This window comes from Lolium perenne, chromosome 3 (genome assembly GCF_019359855.2).
Source record: "Lolium perenne isolate Kyuss_39 chromosome 3, Kyuss_2.0, whole genome shotgun sequence".
Classification (NCBI taxonomy): domain Eukaryota; kingdom Viridiplantae; phylum Streptophyta; class Magnoliopsida; order Poales; family Poaceae; genus Lolium; species Lolium perenne.
This window is the reverse complement of record NC_067246.2, coordinates 230,088,136-230,112,036: the sequence shown is the minus strand read 5'-3', so window position 1 is coordinate 230,112,036 and position 23,901 is coordinate 230,088,136. Positions and strand designations below refer to the sequence as shown.

Genomic DNA, 23,901 nt, shown 5'->3' with positions numbered 1-23,901 from the left:
TCACTGTTGCTTTCCATTATGCCAAACTAGTGTAAAACAAGAAACAAAAAGATGCAATTGCAGGATCTAAAAAAATAGCTTCGAGTACTTACAACGGCGTCGGAAAATAGCTTAGTAGCCGAGATCCGGAGTGTGAGTACCTTTTACCTTTCCTCCCCGGCAACGGCGCCGGAAAAATATCTTGATGTCTACTCACGCTTCTTTTCCTGTAGACAGTGTTGGGCCTCCAAGAGCAGAGGTTTGTAGAACAGCAGCAAGTTTTCCCTTAAGTGGATCACCCAAGGTTTATCGAACTCAGGGAGGAAGAGGTCAAAGATATCCCTCTCAAGCAACCCTGCGATCACAATGCAAGAAGTCTCTTGTGTCCCCAACACACCTAATACACTTGTCAGATGTATAGGTGCACTAGTTCGGCGAAGAGATAGTGAAATACAGGTGGTATGAATGAATATGAGCAGTAGTAATGGCGCCAGAAAATACTTGATGCTACAACTGGCGTGTGGTTGATGGTGGGAATATTGCAGGCAGTAGAGATGCAGTAAAACAGTAAACAAGCGGTGATTGCAGTATTTGGAAACAAGGCCTAGGGATTATACTTTCACTAGTGGACACTCTCAACATTGATCACATAATAAAACCACTCTACACTCTATTGTTGGATGATGAACACCACTAATTGTGTAGGGCTACAAGAGCACCTCAATGCCGGAGTTAACAAGCTCCACAATATTCAATATTCATATTTAAATAACCTTAGAGTGCATGATAGATCAACACAACTATACCAAGTACTAACATAGCATGCACACTGTCACCTTCATACTATGAAAGGAGGAATATATCACATTAATACCATCACAGTAATAGTTAGCATCATAATCTACAAGAGATCATAATCATAAACTACGCCAAGTACTACATGATGCACACACTGTCACCATTACATCATGAAGGAGGAATAGAGTTCTTTAATAACATCACTAGAGTAGCACATAGATTAATAGTGATACAAAACTCATATGAATCTCAATCATGTAAGGCAGCTCATGAGATCATTGTATTGAAGTACATGGGAGAGAGATTAACCACATAGCTACCGGTACAGCCCCTTAGCCTCGAGGGAGAACTACTCCCTCCTCATGGGAGACAGCAGCGGTGATGAAGATGGCGGTGGTGTCGATGGATATGCCTTCCGGGGGCACTTCCCCGTCCCAGCGGTGTGCCGGAACAGAGACTTCTGTCCCCCAGATCTTGGCTTCGCGATGGCGGCGGCTCTGGAAGGTTTCTCGTAACGTGGCTTATTCCGTATCGAAGATTTAGGTCAGGGACCTTTAAATAGGCGAAGAGGCGGAGTCGGAAGGCTGACGAGGCGGTGACACCATAAGGGGGCGCAGCCCCCCCTCTGGCTGCGCCAGGCTGGCGTGTGGGGCCCCCAGGGCTCCCCTCTGGTGGCTCTCGGGTGTTTTGGAAGCTTCGTCCAATTATAAGATGCTGGGCGTTGATTTCGTCCAATTCCAGGAATATTTCCTTACTAGGATTTCTGGAACCAAAAACAGCAGAAAACAGGAACTGGCACTTCGGAATCTCGTCAATAGGTTAGTTCCGGAAAACGCATAAAAATGACATAAAGTGTGAACAAAACATGTAGGTATTGTCATAAAACAAGCATGGAACATAAGAAATTATCGATACGTTGGAGACGTATCAGGCCTAACAGCTCAACACACCCACAAATAAATCTCATTGCACGCACCACCGTCAGCAAAAATAACAAAATTAGCACGCAAGATTAAGAACAAAGTGAATTTAAGTAACTTGGTTAGCTTTTCGAGCAATATATTCAGAGAAAGAGCACACATGTTCAGCTCGAAATAATTGTAAGAGAGGAACAATAAATCTAAGGCACCCCACTTCATCGTTAGAAGGGCGCGAGAACGCATGGATTCATACCTTGAGTCGACGCTGGCTCGTAGAAGGGCGGTCGCGCCTCGAGGATGCCGGCGACGTCTCCACCTCGGTCTCACATGTGACTTCTTCTCGGCAGGCGGTGCACCGCGCTATGTAGAAGATCTATCAAGAGAAGAGAGCCCGATGACGCTACCGACGCCTCAACCTTGATATCACCGACCTGTTGCTCCGCACCGAGATGCGCCACGTGCAAAATTTAGCGGATGCGCCAATTTTAGAGATATGTCATGATCGTTGTACCAAATTTCAACGTGATGATGATTTGATCCCGCACTCGGCCTTGAACATAAGTACTAGTGCATTCTCACAATTTTTTATCATTATACTTTGCGAGATTTAGCGGATGCGCCAAATTCAGAGATAGATCATGATCATGGTAACACAATATTCAATGTAATGATGATTTGATGTTACACTCGACCTTGAACATAAGTACTAGTACGGTCTCACAATTTTGTATCATTATACTTTGCAATTTTTAGCGGATGCGCCCATTTTCAGAGGTAGATCATGATCATGGTAACAAATTTTCAACGTGATGATGATTTGATGTTGCACTCGGCCTAGAAGAGAAGTACTAGTACGGTCTCACAATTCTTTTTATCATTATACTTTGCAAGATCTAGCGGATACACTAATTTCAGAGATAGATCATGATCATGGTAGTGACCGATATTCAAGGTGATGATGATTTGATTTTGCACTCGGCCTTGAACAGAGGTACTAGTACGGTCTCACAATTTTTTATCATTATAGTTGGACGGTAGCCAAATTCAAAATCTCATAGCGGCAAAACTTCCCGCCCACAAAATACAAAAATTTCACACGCTTCCAAATTCCCATTCTGCCCCTGTGGAGATGACAGCAAAGTCGGTTGGTGGGGGGTCTGCCCGTCATTTTTTCGATCACCACCTCCCTAGCCCGGAAACCCTCCCCAAAAAAATCATTTCCCTCAGACCACCCACTGGAACTTCCCAAGTCCCTCTCTCTCCCACCTCCACGACCACCGCACCGGAACATCCCCGCCGAACTTCCCTGGCCTACCCAAGGCCTCGCGATCCTCGTCATCCGGCTGCCTGCCGGAGCCGCTTCATCGACGCCGTCATCAACCGGGCCGGATCATCCCCGCCGAACCTCGAAACCATATGCTCATCCAGCAGTCTACCGCAGTCGCTTCAGCTGCGGTTTCGTCCACCCCACCGGAGCCGCTTCGCCGGATCCGTCGTCCACCGCATCGGATCTTGCTCACCGACACCGCTGTGCATGAACCGGATTTGCTTCACCGGCGCCGTGCATGATCTAAACTCTTCTACTGTTGCTTTTCTATTGCTTGCCTGCAAGTTCTTGTTTAATCTTGGGGGAACCTGTTTGTGCTAACGACGCGCCGTTACGTTTTTGCAGATGAGATGAGTAACCATGAATTGTAAAGGCCGTCTCTCCAACCCCAAGTAGCACATGTAGCGTACTTCATCACCGGATCTATCAACCCCAGGAAGATCTGCTGTGACTCCCACAGAGTGCTTCTCCTAATGTAAGTCCCTTGTTTTAGCGCCATGTTCTGGGTTCAGATGCTTGTTTGTCTGAAGCTCTTTTAGTTCATTCCTAGCTATGACCGTAACACCTTGCTATTTTCTAGTTCATTGCTAACTTTAAGAGATTGAACATTTTGGTATGCATTCCCTGCTCTGTAGATGTAGCCATCATAACTTCTATCTTGCTCAGTCGTTGTTAAAAAAATTATAGGCTGCTACTATTTTGTTCATGCCAATATTGTTCTCCCTGAACATGTTGGTTTGCATTCCCTGTACTACAGGTGATGCCATTGTTATTTCTATCTACTTCGTCGTAAGCTAACAAAGTAACTGCCTGCTATTAGTTCCTGCATGCTATCGCTCTGCCATCTTGCAGTACAAATTTATTTGAACTCGTCACAGCAGCTACTTCCGTCATAATTTTGTCGGCCATCTGATTCTTCGAAAGCTGCAATATTAACTTGTTTCTCTTAATTGGCATGGCGCTCACATATAGAATGGTGAACATATTGGTGTGCATTCCCTCTTCTACAAGTTCACAGGTGATCCCACTATATTCCGTTTCTGGTCCATCCTAAGCCGTAGCATTAACTATCCTATATGTGTTGCTCATTACAACTTTATATCCCGAAAGAAATTGATTTGTTTCCCTTATCTACAAGTTTATGAGTTATGCCATTATAACTCCTATCTGTTTTATTCCTAGCTATTATAGTAACATCCTGCTATTATTTAGTTCATGGCCAATTTTAAGTAATTGCACATGTTGGTTCGCATTCCCTGCTCTATAGCTTTTGGCATCGTAACTTCTATATTTGGTTTACATTCCCTGCTCTGTAGATCTAGCCATCATAACTTTATCTTGCTCAGTTGTTGTTACAAAAATTATGGCCTGCTACTATGTTGTTTGTGCCAATTTTTTACTCCATGAACATGTTGGCTTGCATTCCCTGTACTACAGGTGATGCCATTGTTTTGTATCTAGTTCATTGTAAGATAACAAAGTAAGGACTTAGTTTGGCATGCTATCACTCTGCTATCTAGCCTGTAGATAATAATTTTGTGTGCCATCTTGTTCTTCAAAAGATGCATTATTGACTTGTTTCTCTGGCTTGGCATGACGCTCACATATGGAATGCTGAACATATTGGTTTGCATTCCCTCTTATACAAGTTCACAGGTGATCCCACTATATTCTGTATCTGGTCCATCCTAAGCTCCAGCATTAACTATCCTCTATGTGTTGCTCATTACAAGTTTATATCCCGAAACATCTTGATTTGCATCCCCTCCACTATAAGTTCAGGAGTATTATTTAGTTCACGGTCAATTTGAAGTAATTGCACTTGGCACATGTTGGTTCACATTCCCTCCTCTTTAACTTTTGCCATCGTAACTTCCATTTTTGGTTTACATTCCCTGCTCTGTAGATGTAGCCATCATAACTTCATCTTGCTCAGTCGTTGTTACAAAATTTATAGCCTGCTACTATGTTGTTCATGCCAATTTTGTACTCTCTGAACATGTTGGTTTGCATGGGACTCGACAGTAGTAAGTCTGGTATTTCATTCTAACGTGCTCTGTTATATTGGCTGTTGATATGCGGCATACACTCTTTGTTTGCTTATTGTGCGTATTACAATGATCTTGTTATAACGACGAAATGATGAGTTCCAAATTCTTTGGCAAACAATATTGTAGTGTCTTTGCCTTTCCATTGTTGTTGTCTTAACTTGTAATGTCTTTGTTTCAGATATAGGTGCTGCATGGACAACTTAAAAGATTGCCGGATCGCTTCATTGTATTGCTAGGTTTAATTACCATTCAATTTCTCTGGGTTCTGTAATATTTTTTCAAAGCCTTGCAGCTGATGTAATATTTAGTTAGTTTTTATAGTTCTTTCGCGCATTTTTTCTTGGTGCTTGTGGTAAGTGAGGCTATCCGACAGAAATCATGTGCTGCGTAAATATTCTCAATATCTAAATCACAAATTCCCATCACTTAAACGGCCCAATTAAGAGAAATCACATATGTGCCGGCCCGCAAAATCCTAAAGCGCCTATTATGCCGGCATATAAACACCAACAAAACGGGCTGGCCCACTTACTTATTGGGCCAGCCCACTTGCTTTAAGGTGGACCCCACCCACTACTGGGCCGGCCCAGTAACAAAAAAGTGGGCCCCACAAGCTTATTGGGCCGGCCCGTTAACTCGTCGGGCCAGCCCACCTGATTTACCGTGGACCCCACATACTAATCGGGCCGGCCCACTAACTTGTTGGGCCAGCCCAAAAGCTTTGTGGTGGAGCCCACACACTAAATGGGCCGGCCCTTTAACAGGATAGTGGGACCCACCTGTGTTTTTGGCCCGGCCACTATCTTGTTGGGCCGGCCCACTTGCTATATGGTGGACCCCACATACTAAATGGGCCGGCCCTTTAACAGGAAAGTGGGACCCACCTATGTTTTTGGCCCGGCCCACTATCTTGTTGGGCCCGCCCACTTGCTATATGGTGGACCCCACATACTAAATGGGCCGGCCCTTTAAAAGGAAAGTGGGACCCACCTGTGTTTTTGGCCCAGCCCACTATCTTCTTGGGCTGGCCCACCTGCTATATGGTGGACCCCACATACTAAATGGGCCGGGCCTTTAACAGGAAAGTGGGACCCACCCGTGTTTTTGGCCCGGCCCACTGGCTTGTTGGGCCAGCCCATTTGATCTATTGTGGACCCCACGTACTAAATGGGCCGGCCCGATAGTAGGAAAGTGGGACCCACATGCTAATTGGGTCGGCCCAATAACTTCTTGGGCCGGCCCACTTGCTTTAAGGTGGACCCCACTTTGTAAATGGGCCGGCCCGATAACAGGAAAGTGGGTCCCACATGTCTTGTGGGCCGGCCCTTTTGCCTGTTGACCGGTCAAATGAGTGCATTTGGCCCGGCCCACATGCTTAGTGGGCCGGCCCATTAAAGTTTTGACCAGTCAACCTGAGAGGTTAGGCCCGGCCCACGTAACTAATGGACCAGCCCAGCTATATAATTGACCGGTCAAACTAAGTCAGCTGGCCCGGCCCGCAAACTTAATGGGCCGGCCCGCTTAAGACGTGGCAGGCCTCGTGTGGGCCTACCATCTACCACGGGGTTTAGCCGGTTGACGCCGTTAACTGGCAGTTAACGGCGTCTGCCACGTGTCAGTTTGCATGACGTCAGCAGTCAACGGGCTCCCGGAAACACTTCTGCAACGGTCCGATTTTCCGTGGCGGAAGGGCGCCCAAGCGCGACGGACCGAAAAAAACGTGGTAGGACTTTGCGTGACGCAGTTTCGACAACAGAACCCATATCGTCGGGTTAGGCCCATAGGCGACGAAAAATACCCCTTAGCGGACGATTTTGGGACGTTGTCTATCAGAACTTTTCTTGTAGTGGGAGCAGCTAAAATTTGGTATGATAATTTGTTTCCTGGATCTATTGATAGTCCTATTGGTTTGGTTAATGCCTTCTTTCAGAAATATTTCTCTGCTAGTGCTCAACATGCTGCTTTGCAGAAAATCTTTGACTTTGTGCAGGTAGAAGGAGAGAAATTGCCTGAATCATGGGTAAGATTTTGTTATTTAATTAGAGCACTACCTAAACATCCAGTAGCTAAAAATGAACTCCTTGATATATTTTATAATGTACTAACCGTTGAATCTAGGACATACCTAGATAGTTGTGCTGGTTGTGTTTTCAGGAAAAAAACTCCGGCTAAAGCTGAGGAATTATTGGCTAAAATAAGCAAAAATTATGATGATTGGACTACACCGGAGCCAATACCAACGCCGAAGAAGAGGGGAATGATTGAATTAAATGATGAAGTAATGAGGGAAGCCAAGAAATCTCTTAAGGAGAAGGGTATTAAATCTGAAGATGTGAAGAATCCACCTATAGAAGAATTATGTAAGCCAATCCCTCGTTCTTCCACTATTGAGGTACACTCTCTCCAACGCTTTGATAGTAGAGATATTCCATACTCCAAACCTCCTGATCAGTGCTTAGATGAATTTTATAATTATATTGTTAAGTAAGATAATTTTAGTAAGGGAGTGGAACATCACCTAATGGAAAATTATAGAGCTATCAATAATTTGCATGATATCATGGAAAGAACCTCTAATGATGTTAAAATGATTGTTAAACATTTCCATATGGTTCAAACTCAAATTGATCAGCTCACTAAAGTGCAAAAAGATTTGCTAGTTAATGCTTCTAGGGAAAAACATGCTTATGAAATAAGAACTAGAAGTGGTGTTTCTACTCAGGATCCTTTATATCCTGAAGGACATCAAAAAAGAATGGAACAAGATTCTCAATGAGTTGATGATACTAGGACTAAATCTAAGAAAAAGAAGAAGAAACATAAAACTGTTGTAGAATCCTCCGAACCTGCTAAGGATCCTAATAGTATATCTATTTCTGATGCTGAAACTGAAATTGGTACTGATAAAAATGATGCTTCCGATAAAGAAGAAATTGAAGAAGAACCTGAAAAGCATACTAAGAATACAAAATACACTAAGGAAGATTTCATTGCTACTAAACATGGTAGTGATAGAGAACCTTGGGTACAAAAACCAATGTCTTTTCCTGATAAGAAACATAAATCGAAGGAGGAAGAACATTATAATAAGTTCTGTGAATGGATGAAACCTTTGTTTTTGCAAATTCCATTGACTGATGCTATTAAATTGCCTCCTTATTCAAACTATGTGAAAGATATTGTCTCTAATAAGAGAAGGATTCCAAATGAGGAAATTTCCACTATGCTCGCTAATTACTCCTTTAATGGTAAGGTTCCAAAGAAGCTTGGTGGTCCAAGTATACCCACTATTCCATGCTCCCTCAAAAATAATTATGTTAGAACTGCTTTATGTGATTTGGGAGCAGGAGTTAGTGTTATGCCTTTTTCTCTCTATAGAAGACTTGATCTAGAAAAATTATTACCAACTGATATATCCTTGCAAATGGCTGATAAGTCTACTACTATTCCTATTGGTATATGTGAAGATGTTCCCGTTCAAGTTGATCATGATTGTATGATATTAACTGACTTTGTTGTGTTGGAAATGCCTGAAGATGATAATATGTCTATTATTCTAGGGATACCTTTTCTTAACACTAAAGGGGTTGTTATTGATTGCAACAAAGGAAAAGTAACTTTCAATGTTGAGACAAAGAACATACAGTTTATTTTCCCAAGAAGATTGAAGGGAATTATGGTCTAAACTCAATTATTAATGTTGATACCATCCAAATTGAGAAATTTCATTTGCCTTTGCCCAAGACAAAGAAAGAGAATGATATTGTCACTGTTGGAACTATTCCTATCAAGATTGAGGTAACACAATCATGGTGTGAAATGCAAAGTTTTGCTTCATATAAAATTGTTTTGATAACAAGACTTGATCAACCTTGTTAACAAAATAATTTTGAATGAATGAAACTATGTTTTTCACCTATGTACTATTGACTGACTTTATATTAGAATGTCTTAGAGTTGTTGTAGATTTGGTTTTGATTTGGTTTTTCATCTTTCCATAATTTTTTTCCTGCGATAGAATCATTATTCAAATTCCAAAAATTGCCCAAAAATAAAGTTCTCGAAAATTCCAGAAAATATCTAGAAAAGTTTTACGCATGAAAAGGGGTAGAGAAGCACCTGGAGCAGCCCAGGGGGGCCAACCATCCAACCACACCATCTGGTGGCACGTCTGGCACCCTGGCCGCGCCAAGGCTAGGTGTGGGGCCCCGTGGCCCTGCACTTGCTCCCTCCTCTGCCATTCTCTTCTCTCTCCCGAAAAAACACCCCACCATTGCTCAAACCCGTGTTCTTGCTGTTCTTCATCGCGAATTTTTGATCTCCTTCCTCAGCTCATATTTCCTGCTGAAATTTGAAGCATTTGCTCTCATGTATGAGACTCCTTCGATTATCCAAGTAAAATTTTGATTGGTGGAGTATATCTTGAATATTTTGCTGATGTAGATGACATGTTAAGTGATCTTGCATGCTTGCATTATGATGGGATAAGTTTTTTTGATGCATGTTTAGTCCTCTTATAAGTCTCCATAGTGTTCTCCTTCATTTGTCTGTCTTAAAATCATTTTTATGATGTTTGTTACAAATTTCAGAGAACAAGGATGGACAACCACACATATGGAGAAATCTTTGAGAGGGAAGCACCTGGACCAAGGAGGTCTTCAAGATCATCTACCCAATATAGGCAATCTTACAATGAAGATCTCATTGCCCAAGATTTTGGTGAAAGGGATGATGGAGATGCACATCCATCCACTTTCCCTTGCGCTAACTTCATGATAATTGCAGAGATTTATGATGATTTATTGTTCCTTGTTGACAGGGTTGGCTTAACCACTTACATGAATGATGAGAGTGAACAATATGCTTCGCTCACTAAAACATTTGTTGAGAGTTTCCACTTTAGCAACACTAATTCAATCCGAGTGTTGCATTTAAAATCTGTAACAAGTCTATCACTTTGTCTTTGTCAAAATTTTGTTCAATCCTAGGTATTCGTACTACAAGGACGGCGAGGAAGATTAAGGACAACCCCGCTGATTTGTTGGAGCTTTACCGGGAGGTGACGAATGATCATGACCGCAAGGCCCAGCGTGACAAGATAAGAAACATTCAACTCCCAGCTATTACATACTTTACCTATTACCTTGCCACTAGTATTCTTGGTAGGGAAAATACTAGTAACATTTCCCAATATCACTTGGCTTTTCTAGCTACTCCACTCAATGATAGTACTAAGTATAATCTTGGTGCTCTTATTGCTCGTCGCTTGTCTGCTAAAGGACCCATTTATGGGGGGAATTGTTGTTGCACGTGTTGTAGCTGCATTGGATCTTAATATTGACCCAAATGATGTGTTGTTGGAACCACAAAGACTTGATCTTGCTGCCATGAAACACCATCAATTTGTTACTGCTAACTCTTGTGCAGGAAGTTTAGTATATAGATTGTTATTTGTTGATGGGGGGGAAAGGGAGATTCCCCTAACACAATCCAGTTTGTTTAGTGTTCACAGGAAGCCGTGGTCTCACTCAAAGCAGGAGTTGGACGAGCAGATTCGACTGCTTGGATTCCATGGGCAGTAGCAGCAGCAGCAGGAGGCGGCCACTGAGGACTACACCACGCACTATACCGAGCCGTCCTCGAGTTCATACCAGGACGAAGGTCTTCTTCGTCGTATTACGGGGGAAACATTTCTTTGGATACTTAGTCACCATGGGGTTGATCTCCACTTAGGCCAAAATCCTAAGCTTGGGGGGAGGTATACCAACTTCCATCTCATCTACATATCATATTCCATCAGAATTTTGTATATCCATGTATCGCTTTATTTTTGTTCTTGTTAGTTTATTTCTGTAATTTTTCTTTGTTTGAATCTTGGAAGTTGTTACTACTGTAATAACATCTCCTTATCTTGTTTATTTAGTTTTTATACCAAGGATAACCTCTAATAAGAAAGAGGTAAGAATTTGGGAAGTTGCTATCTAAAAATAGATTCTGTGCTGTCACCATAAAAATTCGTATAAATAGCCAGAATGGAATTTTGAGCTGCAAAAATTTGAGCATATGCCCCAGGTTGTTTTATAAATTTCGTTAGTTGAGCACGTTTTGAGGTGAGCCATAGAATATTTTCAAAAAAATGGTCTTTGCCTGATGTTCTGGGTTGGCAGATTTCTGCCAATAGTTACATTTGCGTGTTTATATTAGTTTTCTTTCTTTTTGTTGTTCTTGCTTTTGTTTCTAATTTTCAAAATACAAAAAGACCAAAAATATTTATGTTGTTTCTCTTCATTTGCATCTTTAGTTTGCTTCATTTTCCCTTTATGGCTTGCTATTCAAAAATCCAAAAAGATTTTGCTTTGTGTGTTGATTAAAAATTGAAAACCCAAATTTTTTTGATGTTCTTCTTTGGTTTTGTAAATTTGGTGCTGGGTTGAACGGTCTTCCGTGACTTCATTGGATCTTGGTTATCATTTCATATCATTCAAGTCACACATGTGAAGAGCAATAATGACGGTCACGACAATTCGAGTTGAGGTGAGAGGCTGGTGTGAACTCTATTTGTTTTCATTTTTGTACATATACTCATTTATGTGGACATGCTTAGTTTGTTTGTGTAAGGTGTATGTTACTTAATGATGCTCAGTATTTTATGCTCTCTCATGATTAGTTCCAATTTACTAATATTAGGTAACATGTCATATAGATGCTTGCTTGCATTGCTCTATTCATATAACGATATGACATTGTGGTATCCTTCTCCGAATGCTTCATTTGAATCTACTTGGCACATTCTGAAGCATGCATAATACTAAAACAAAAGTCAGTTAAACCTCGATGATTTATCTTGCCTCGGAGTTCTTCTATTACTTTTATGCTTCCGTTAATTTTATCTGTCGCAAGCATGATTATGACAACTACTGCTTTCTAGATTGTTGCTTCCTAGTTTATTGCTAGCCTTCGCTTGCACTGAGCTCTACTCGTGCATCCAACCACTAAAAACCAAAGTGCCAATTGTGTCCACCATACACACCTATATGTGGTATTTTGCTGCCACTCCAAAGTGAATTTCTCGTGTGCTACCTTTAAACCTTCAAAAATTATCACTTGTTTTGTGTAATTTATAGCTCATGGGAAAGTAGTCTAAAAAACTATTGTGGTAAGGATTATGTTACTTATGCATTTTTAGTTCTTATAAGTTGCTTGTCGTGTGATGACCATGTTGTCATGAGGAACACCATCAATATGCCCTTATTGAGTATCGTGTAAATTACTATGCATGCTCATCTTGTTTGAAGTAAGGGAGATTTACCATGAGTTGAAAAGAGTATGCATATTGTTAGAGAGGAACATTGGGCCGCCAACTAAAGCCATGTTCACATGGTGGAAGTTTCAGCTGGACGAAAGTCCATATATCTGTTGTCCTTGTTTTCCCGGTATAGATGTCCAAAAAGTTGAGATTCATCAAAACTGAGAAATCAAATGAGATTCATCTCCTAGGACCTTTCTACGGGAGGCAAGGAGGTACCCGTTTGTGACACTTGGTTGAAACATATGTATGTGATGAAAATCCATGGAAGTCCAAGCTAATTAGGACAAGGTGTGAGCACTATTAGTCTTGTATGCCTGAGGCAAGCAAACTTATAGGAAGTTTTATGCATGAGCCATAATATTTATCACTACTGTTGACATGAGTTGCACTTCTCAAAATATATTTTCAACACTCCTATTGCATTCAAAATGAAAAGCTCTAGCACATGAGTAATCTTGCTTCCCTCTGCGCAGGACCAATCTTTTACTTATATGTTGAGTCACCACCGTTCTTGAAAGCATAGCTGTCATTCTTACTTTAATGTGCTTGTCCCGGAATAAGGTTAATTGTGGTATAACTGTGATGCTTGAATCTTTCGATATTTTTACTTCTAGTATTTTCTTGAACTTCAGAGGTGCCCCAACATTTATGTTTTGCTCCAAAAATAGGGCAAGCGTGATACCACTTTATCATATCATATTATGAACATTGCAATCCTGCAAATACATATGTTTCATGTTGCTTATTATTGTGTTGGTATCCTTTCATGATTTGCATAACTACTTAGTTGCATGCTTCTTATTATGAATTGCCTGAGCATTTGATCATGTAGTGAGAATATATACATCATATGAAGCAAATAGGTTTGTGAAAGTTTCTTTTATCGCACTCAGTTGTCACTGAATTGCTTGAGGACAAGCAATAAGCTAAGCTTGGGGGAGTTGATACGTCCAAAACGTATCTACTTTCCCGAACACTTTGGTTGTTGTTTGCCCTCTATCTTCTGTGTTTTGAATAAAACTAACGCGAACTAACGCTGTTTTCAGCAGAATTGCTCTAGTGTCTCGTTTTTGTGCAGAAATCCAAATTTCAGGAAGATTCCCGGAAAATATCGCAAAATCCATATTTCACCTGAAGACTCACGGAGCCAGAAGACGAGATGGAGGGGGGCACGAGGGGTCCACACCTACCCTAGGCATGGGCTAGGCCTTGACCGCGCCTAGGGGTGGTCTGGCCGCCTCGGCCACCCCCTCGACCTCTCCTTGGCACTATATAAGCCTCCTGACCTGGAAATACCGGGGGGTTCGACGTTTTTCCAGAAATAGTTCTGTTGCTCCGCCGCCACCAGAAACCCCAATCCGGGGACCAGAAACTCAGTTCTGGCACCCTGCTGGGACGTGGATTTGGAGGAGATCATCGCCATCACCATCACCGACGCCTCTCCATCAACCATCCATGATTACCTCATCCATGTGTGAGTAATTCCCCGCCGTAGGCCGTATGGGATGGTAGGGATTTGATGAGATTGGTCATGTAATAGTTATAAGATTGTTATGGGCATAGTGCCTAATATCCGTTACTAGTATTTTTGACATTGTTGCAACTTGCTATGCTTAATGCTTGTCACTTTGGGCCCGAGTGTCATGATCTCAGATCTAAACATGTTATTGATTCATGAGGATAATTATTGTTTTTGATCATGTCCGCAAGTTGTATACACATATTGTTGTCCGGAACCCGAGGCCCCAAAGTGATAGAAATTGGGATAACCGGAGGGGATGGCTATGATGTGAGGATCATGTGTGTTCATGGAGTGTTAATGCTTTGCTCCGGTACTCTATTAAAAGGAGTACCTTAATTACCAATAGTTTCCCTAGAGGCCCCGCTGCAACGGGCTGGTAGGACAAAAGATGTCGTGCAAGTTTCTCACTGCGAGCACGCACGACTAAATAGGAACACACGCCTATGGTTATATTATGTTACAATGCTTATATCATTATTACTTGCAATGCCTATGTCTTGCTATTATATGGACTCTCTCATTCATGCAGCGCCCGTTCATCCATCCATGTGTCTACAGTATTTTAATCCTGCTGTCTACTGCAATCATCGCTACTGTTGTTACTTCACAACTACCACTGCTATAAAACTGTTACTAGTGATAAACTGTTGCGAGGAAGTATATTTTCAGGTGCAGGTGAATTGACGAATCATATGTTAAAGCTTATAAATATTCTTTGGCTCCCCTTTTGTCGAATCAATAAATTTGGGTTTTACTCTCCTCGAACACTGCTGCGATCCCCTATACTTGAGGGTCATCACCAGCCATTATGTACCCCATTATGCAAAGTTGAGGGGGAAATGCCACCGGAGCTGCCGCGGGTGGGATCTCTAACTTCTCCAACATCCCCACTACCATCACCATGATGAAGAGGGAATAGTCCACCTCTGGACTATAGCTTTGTGGCAGTAGCTTGATTTATTTTTCTCTTGTGTTATCATTGATTTAGTACCAGAGCTGCCTAACATGATTATGGTCATCTATGTAACTCTTCTGTGGTGGATCTTTATTCTATGAGTTGATATTTGAGACTGGAATTCTATTATGTGTAATATGTATTAGTAGATGCATATTATGTACCCCATCCTTAAGTACTTGTTTTTGATCCAACATGTATGAGAGGGCGTGTATGGGGTAAAGTGTGCATTAATTGCAGTAACATGGTGGTGGTGATTGGATAGTGACAACAAATTCGAGATCCACTATGGTTTTTATATTTATTTTGTTACCTCACTAGGGATTAAGTGAATGCATGTTTTATAATTATCTAGTGACATCTAAGATAATATTGTTTTCTCAAGGTAGCACACCTTTTATTCAAACATCATGTCAAATCCAAAGGCTATACTATGTTTGTTCTTATTTCTAGATTGGATGGAGTTTTCCCTTTCTAGAGGAATATAAACGATATGTATTGCGTCATCTCTAAAATAGGACTTGATGCCCATATGAATGCTTATCGTACACATACTAAAGTTTCATCAATATTATATTGCTTGTTAATTGTTTTATATCCATTACACCTTATGAGAGAATAGTCAAGTGAACCCATTAATCCCGGTCCACTTTTTATTATAAGAAACAACTTTCCAACACTTTTATCACCTTTAATATTTTTTGCATTAATTAAATCCGAAAATACAAAAATACTTTTACTATTAGCAAAGTGATGTTGTGCAGTTGCACACCGTTGGGGAACCCCAAGAGGAAGGTATGATGATCACAGTAGCAGTTTTCCCTCAGTAAGAAACCAAGGTTTAATCGACCAGTAGGAGAAAGAAATGACTTCTGAAGGTGTTGCTAGCTGACTTTTGGCAGGGCGCACTACTGGCGTCAGCAACAAAGTTGAATCTCCATACAACACAACCAAAATACTTTGCCCCAACTTACAGTAAGGTTGTCAATCTCACTGGTTTTGCTGAAAACAAAGGATTAACCGTATAGTGTGAAAAGAGATGTTTGTTTGCAGTGAAATTAAAGAGAACAGTGCTTGTAGTAAGTAAACATAACATGTGTTTGCAATGGATGATTTTATCAGTGTAAAATAAAGGACTGGGGTCCACAGTTCACTAGAGGTGTCACTCCATAAAGGTAAATAACATGATGGGTGAATAAATTACAGCTGGGCAATTGACAGAATAAAGACCATACATGACAAGATGATTACTATGGATTCATTTGGGCATTACAACATAATACATAGACCGTAATCCAGCTGCGTATATGACTAATAATCCACCTTCTGGTTAGCATCCGCACCCCTTTCGGTATTAAGTTGCAAGCAACATATTATCGCACTAAGAATTGTGTGTAAAGTAAATAATAGAATTATCCTTAGACAAAGCATGTTGTTTTCTCCCTAGTAGCAATAGCACATCTACAACCTTAGAAGTTATTGTCACTCCTCCAGCTTACTAGAGGCGTGAATCCACTATCGAGCATAAATACTCCCTCTTGGAGTCACAAGCACATACTTGGCCAGAGCATCTAGTAGCAACGGAGAGCATGCACGATCACAGATAACATATGACACGTATATAATCGATCTCAACCATATTATTCAATATTCATCGGATCCCAGCAAACACAACATGTAGCATTACATAAAGATGATCTTGATCATGATAGGCAGCTCGCAAGATCTAAACATGAAGCATAAATTGGAGAAGACAACCATCTAGCTACTGTTATGGACCCGTAGTCCAGAGATGAACTACTCACGCATCACTTTGGAGGCGGGAATGGCGATGTATAGGCCTCCGGTGATTATCTCCCTCTCCGACAGGGTGCCGAGAAGAGCTTCAGAACCCTCCAGAGCTAGGGTCGGCTATGGCGGCCGCGACGGAACTTTTCGTGGATGGAGGCTCGGTTATTTAGGTTTTTCCTGAACAGGTGAATAAATAGGTGGAAGGGCAAGGTTGGTGGGTGCCCGAGGGGCCCACACCACCCCTAGGCGCGACTAGGGGCTGGGCCACGCCCAGGGCCTATGTGGCCGCCTCGTGGCACTACTTCGTCTCTCCTCCGGACTTCGTCTTCGTTACAGTAAAATAGGAATTTCAGCTTTTGTTTCGTCCAATTCCGAGAATATTTCCTGTACAACTTTTCGGAAATACAAAACAACAGAAAACAGTGAACTGACATTGTGGCATCTTATCAATAGGTTAGTTCTGGAAAATGCATAAAAGTGCAACGAAGTGTAAACAAAACATATAAAAATTGGTGTAAAACAAGCATGGAGTATAAAAATTATAGATACGTTTGCAACGTATCACAAACACACAAAAAACCAAAAAATACTTTTATCTTATTGTTTCTAGTTTACTTGTCTAGTCATAGATTTTTTTTACTTTATTTATTTACAACTTTATTTCAGTTTTACTAATACAAAACCTTGTGTTTGACAACCACACGGTGAAGTTCGAGACACAAGGCAAATACTTTGTTTTTTAGGTTGCTTGAAGAGGAGAAGCAAAAGATATCTCTCCAGCAATACCTCAAGAGTTCGATATAAACCTCGAGTCACCCTTGCGGGGAAAAGACGGTTGTTACAAAACCCTACACTTGGAGTCCCAACGAGTTGGTACACATGAAGTTATTGTCATCAAATCCTAGTTCCAACCAAGAAACATCGGGAGGACTAACTCGAAGGGCAACTAGCAGCTTGTATCACGCAGGCTGAGAGCAAGTTTTGGATACATCTATGGAAGATTGAGGTTCCCTTCAAGCTTCGGGTTTACTTGGGAGACTAGCTCACCATTCGCTGCCTACTGTTGATGTGAGGTGCCATAGGAGGATGGCGGTAACCAGCTTGTGCTCCATCTGTGGTGAAACAGACTCCAGGAGACATTCTTTGGTCAACTGTTCGGTCGCACGCTGTGTCTAGGCCTTGGCTGATGACGGGTTTAGAGAGCATACGTGTGCAAATGAAGATCCCCTATGCAAAACAATGGTTGTTCGCGATGATGGAATCCTTGTCTTGCGATGATTTTGCAATGGTAGCGGTAATACTCTGGGCTATTTAGTATGCGAGGTGGAAAATCATTCACGACGAGGAGTTTCAAAGCCCTCTCTCTACTCATTTGTTCCGACGGAACTACCTCTGTGACCTGGTTGTAGTCTCTTCTAGCAGCAAACATCCGACGAAGGGAGTCTAGCGAGCTCACCCGAGGTGGTTCCCATATGCACGGAAATAAATGTCAACGCGACGGTGTCGAAGTCTACATGTGGAGGCGATATTGGTGTGATATGCAGATCGGGGACTGGTTGATTTAGGGCATAGCTGACCTTGCGATTCTGGAGGCAATTGCATGTCGGTAGGCGTTAGCTCTCGCGCATGACTTGCACCTCTAGCGAGTTACGATTGCAATATATTGCATCTCAGTGGTAAGTGACATCTCAAGGCCATGTGCAACAGTGCAGGGAGTTATAGCTCCGTCCTGCATGAAATAAAGGAGCAGGCGAGGTTACTAAAAGAGATTTCGTTTAGCCGCGAAAACATAGCTTCAAACTTTGAGGCTCATAGACTAGCATGATCAATTATCTCTAGTAGTGTTGGACGTCAGGTTTGGCTCCTCTAGCTACCTGATGGTCTTTGTATTCTAAACTATATTTCTTTTGGTCAATAAAGTGACACACGCGTGAGTATCCATGTGTCCACTTCCTTTCTTTCTCATCTCACGATCGCCCGCCGATGTTGCTCATTCACTTGCTCAATTAGCTCCTTCTCCTCCCACGTATCCTTCTACTAGTAGAGACCTCCTCTTATTCTACTCCTTCTCTATGGTGGCCACCTTCTAGTTGGGATGTTGTGGATGAACTCAAGGATGGAGTTCAAGGCGGAGATTCCAACTGCCATCGATTCCCACAGTGGAGGTCGTGAGCTTCAGCAAGGCATCAATATTGCGGTGAATAGGTTGGGGGTCACCAAATCTAATGACAGCGAGGCTCCGCGAGCCCGATCCATCAAAGTCGGTACTCCAACATAAGTTTAATTTTCTTGGATATTTCGATGTTATGTGAGTGTTTTTCAAGTGCTGCTAACTTGCACATGTTTTGCTCTGAACACACGAGCAAGATGCTACAACGATTATGGGTGTCGTCCCAAATGATTCTGACTGGTTGATGCAAATGTTGCTTCAACGCTGCAAATATTTTTGTGAGATGCTCCAAATGTTCCCCCATGTTGCGCTTATGTGCGGGTTTTTTTTTCAAGGATATGCCACGAAGGATGGAGATTCGCTACTCTTTTTTTGCTGCATTGTTGTTTTCGAAATGTTGCGATGAGTTTTGTAAGGTTATCACCCACCGCAATAACAAATGTTGTGATGTTGCTTCAACGTCGCCCTGTTCCTCAAACCCTAAGTCCATGATCCATGGACATTGCCGAGATCACACTTCGTCAATGAGGCTTCAACAGTAAAAAAAAACATTTGCCACACAAGAAATGTTGCGACCAATGCTTCAATAGACGTACATTTTGGATCGGAGAAAGCAAAGGACACTTACATTTCGGATGAGAGGAAGTAAACTAGAGTGGAAACTCTGCTACACAAGATTCCTTTCATTCATGCTCTCTCGTATAAAACTCTCGGAGAACACTGAATATGAGGAATAACGAGCATATGAGGATGCAGCTGCGTCTGCATATACATGTACCGATGTACGCAGTTAGAGTGGAATTCCCTATCAACTCAGGAACAGATGATCGCCATCTCTCAGCGCGCGGACATCATCCACCTCGGCGCCGTCGGCAGTGAGGACCCTTGTGGCCGCCTTTCCAAACTTCTCTTGGCCAACCTTCATCAGCTCCTCCAGCGAACCAGGTAGATACACGAGCTTCCCTGCCGCGTGGCTGCTTGCCATGTTACTTTGCTCGTGGATAACAACACGTATATCTGTCGTAAATGTTAGGTCCTCCATCTGTACCTTCAGAGATCCAAGGTACTGGGGAGAAATATACGATGCCAAGTTTAGAGAATCTAGCAGCTGTACGCTAGCTAAGTAATCAGGATAGGCATGTTTTCTTGTTTCTGAACAACACCAGGAGAAAAAATAGTCTGAATAATGCAAACGCATGTGTGCATACCTGAATAAGATTGGAGAACATAGTCTCCACGTCTGCAGTGCCAGCTTGCCGCACGGTATGCAGCAGGTGGCTGTGGCTTACGCGTATAACCTGGGTGAGGGTCCTGCTCCGGATGGTGAACGGCTGTGGGATGTTGAACATCACGCCGATCTCGCCTGCCATGCTGTGTGGCCCTATCTTCATCACAAACTGGAAAGAGAACACAAAAGATGCTTATTATCATTGTCATGCCATGCTGTAAGTCTGTAACAAGTGTTGATTGGTTTCGCGGATTTTAAAGACTTGAAAGGGTTACCTTCTCTGTGCCATCTACAGCTGTTGTCAACGCCTCCTGAGATACAGAGAAAGAGCAGGAAGGAAGCGTCAGGCAGTGACGGATAGGAAACGAACAGAATATACTTGGAAGAAAACTATTTGAAAGCTTAGAGTGAACTCTGAATGTGTGCAGGGAATTTACCACTTGACCATACACAATGATGTAGCAGTCCGTGGGAATCTCGTTCTCCAGGACAATGTCCACCTTTGGCGGAAAGAACTCCGCCTTCATCTCCGATACCAGCTGCACGAGGAGGTTTTGGGAGACCCCCCGGAAGAGGTAGCAGCTCTCGGCCGTGGCCTTGTAGAGGTGCTGGTTGATGGCCGACCTGACGGCCTTGGGCAGCTCCGACAGCACCTCCTCCTGCAGCAGCTCCGCCATCTGGAACCTCAGCTGCACGTGCTCCACCATCTTCTCCAGCATCCACACCGGCAGCCCGTTTCTCTTCCCATAGCTCACCACCCGGTCCACCATGTCCCTCTGCAAACCAGTTTCGATCCGAAGCTGAGTCCCATGTATGCATCGGATGCAGGTGATAGCATGCCAAGCTGTAGGTAAGGAGGTTGGGGTTACCATGAGGAACGTGTTGGTAGCGCCGTGGACGACGAGGTTGGTCATGTTGCCGATGACGTAGCAGGCGAGGCCCATGTTGCAGAGCATGAAGCAGATACTGAATAGCTCCTCGCCGGTGTTGGCGGCGTGCAGATCGCCGTAGCCGACCGTGGCCATGGTGGTCATGGACCAGTACACCGCGTACGTGTAGACGAACCACACGCTGCGCTCCTTGAAGTCGCTCTGGAGGCTGCCGATCCACGTGTGCTCCTTCACCCGGTAGTGGAACGCAAGCCACACGTAGATGCACGAAGCACAATGCAGCGCAAAAAGGGTCACCTGCAAACAGCGACAAGGTGAGCAACTTCTGCTACCACCTTTTGCGTGAATTGGTTTGGTTATTCCGTGAGTTAGGGTAGGGGTTCTTACGCAGATGAGCTTGATAAACCTAGTCCAGAAGTAGCCGAACCTGATGTCCTTCTCGAGCCTGCAATGTTATAAGTAAATGCCTGCTGTTATTTTAGCCTGATGATCGTCAATAAAGAATTAAAACATGTAGCACATCTACTAGTGTTTGTTTCTGAATATATTTTCGCATTTATGGCCGGCTGGCTGCACTCCAGATGATACAATCCACGAACAGTTACTAAACAGACGAACAGTCTCAGATCAAAGTTGTTCCAATCGCGACTGCAGCGACAAGATAAGGAAAAAAAAGAAATGTCACGCAGTCCAGCTCTATCCTGAAACTTATTTTAAAATAAATCTTTGGCACATTATTGAGCCCACAATTACAAATTATGACCCAAACACAATCCTAAATGGCCACACTGATAGGATTTGTTGAAGAGAGGGGATCTGACATTTTGTTGCACCCTAGATAGACCGAAAAGGTGGTTTCCACCTTCATTCGGATAAAAGGTGGTTTTTTCATTCTTAAATTCGATTTATCTATTTTTTCTGATTGTGATGTCACATGTACAAAGCAGTGAACAAATCATTTGAGAAACCTTTTTGACCCGTTGTGGCACCAAAAGTGTATTGTTTTAAATATGAGAAGTCGTGGTGTACGATTTTTAACTTTGGACACTGCCCGTATGTCTATGGTATGGCCCTATTTCTCATCCATCTCTCATATATACAACTAAAGAATCCAGTACATGCAATCATGATATTAGTAGAAGATTTCTCATATTTGAACAATCAAAATGTTATATCTCTTGAACTGCTAATCTGATTGAAGATCTACTTCACCATTGGCTTGATCGATCGTGAAGAAATATTCAAAACTATAATGCAATGCAAAACATGTAAAATTTGTCTAGTAATTATATGTATTATTATCATGCTAATGGTTCTTACTGGTTACTGTAGTATGGCAACTGGGGCAATGGACTTTTGTCGAAATGTGACAATGTGAGATCTAATTTTGTAGCTCCCGTCAGATGAAAAAATAAATTACTACTAGGAATAATTATTGTGATATAAATCAATTTTAAAATTGAAATCAAGTAACTAATCTGATGAATAAGGTCAGCACAGGGTCCAAATTCTTGGATGCATACTACGATCTAATAAAGATTAGCAAACATGAATTTTTTATATATTATGCAAAATGGTGTCATGTTTCGGTAAAACGGCATTTTTGTTGCATACGACCTCCGATGAAAACGTTTTTTATATGAAAATGTATCTACAGAAAATTTTACATCCAAATTCAATGACCTACGGTCGTTTAGAAAAGATTTAGATTCCTCAAATTCGAAACGAAAACAGGACTTTTCAGCTTTTAGTTTTCATGTCCATTGAAACAACCCTGTGCCGACGGTCCCAAGGCTGTCGGCACCTTATGCGTTTTCTGGAGAGTACGAACGTACCTGGCAAAAAGCTTGCTGACACGGCGTAGTCGCCAGAGTCGGAGAAGGATGAGAAATCCGCAGGGTCCGTTTCTTTTGCCCCCCATGAGCTGGTAGATTATCTGCAACGGAATCGTCGAAGCCACGTCCATCACAAATCCCGGCCGCGTCAGGTACCTGCAATCAGTCCGCCCATGCACAATAGGCATGGTTTTAGGCACACATATCGCCATATATATTTCCAAAGGAAAGGAATCATTAATCAATGGTAACAGACTAACAGCGGCCAAAAACTGCGCTTTTTAGCGAGGTTAACCATCAGTTACCTGGCGGCGATCTTGCTGCGGTCGTGGACGAGGAGGTCGGTGGAGGTGTCGCGGTACGCGACGAAGAAGGAGACGACGATGTCGAGGCAGAAGAAGGCGTCGACGGCCAGATCGGCGATGAGGTGTGCCCGGGAGGCGGCCCTCACCAGGGCCAGCTCGAACGGCGACGACCACGCGGTGTACGCCACCAGCACCACCAGGAACATCTGCCAGTACCTAAGAAGACCAACTCGATCCATCGTGTAAGCTCTAATGGCCGCATCACTTCCAATACGTGGCATGGCAGGACGAGCGGCGCGCACCTGTATGGACGGCCGTAAGGGTTGATGACGTTTGGCGGGAGCGGCGGACAGGCTCCGCCGAGCGATTCCGGGAGGTGCCCGGTAGACAGGCTGGTGTTCCGCGCCAGCAGCCTCGTCGACGAACATGTCCGGCTAACTGCGCCCGCCATGCTAATTAACTAGCACCTCGCCGTACTTGCTAGTCCACGCACATCTAGTTCTGCTGTGGCCTGTGTCGATCTGACGGATTTAATCCGGAAAGGTTTCCGGATGGAATCATTGTGATATTAGGAAGTTGATCTCGAGAAAAGGCCAGTAGTATCCAGTAAGGATTCTGGTCCTTGCAGTGTATAGCATTCTGATATCTGGAAGAAACGGATAGTGGAATCCGCTTTATTTCCAAACTTCCGTCTTAATAACCTTCATGCCCTTTTTTTTATGACAATAGATGATCTCCTACCTTTTACCTCATCCTTGAGCTCCAAGTATCAACCGGACTGAAATTATAGGGCTGACGCAGTTCGTATCGGTTGGGCGGCC

General features: G+C 42.8%; 1 pseudogene; it reads right to left on the bottom strand.

Moving 5' to 3' along the window:
• Positions 1-19,364: 19,364 nt before the first annotated feature.
• Positions 19,365-23,531, bottom strand: LOC127338570 (potassium channel KAT4-like; annotated as a pseudogene).
• Between the last annotated feature and the right edge of the window lie 370 nt (positions 23,532-23,901).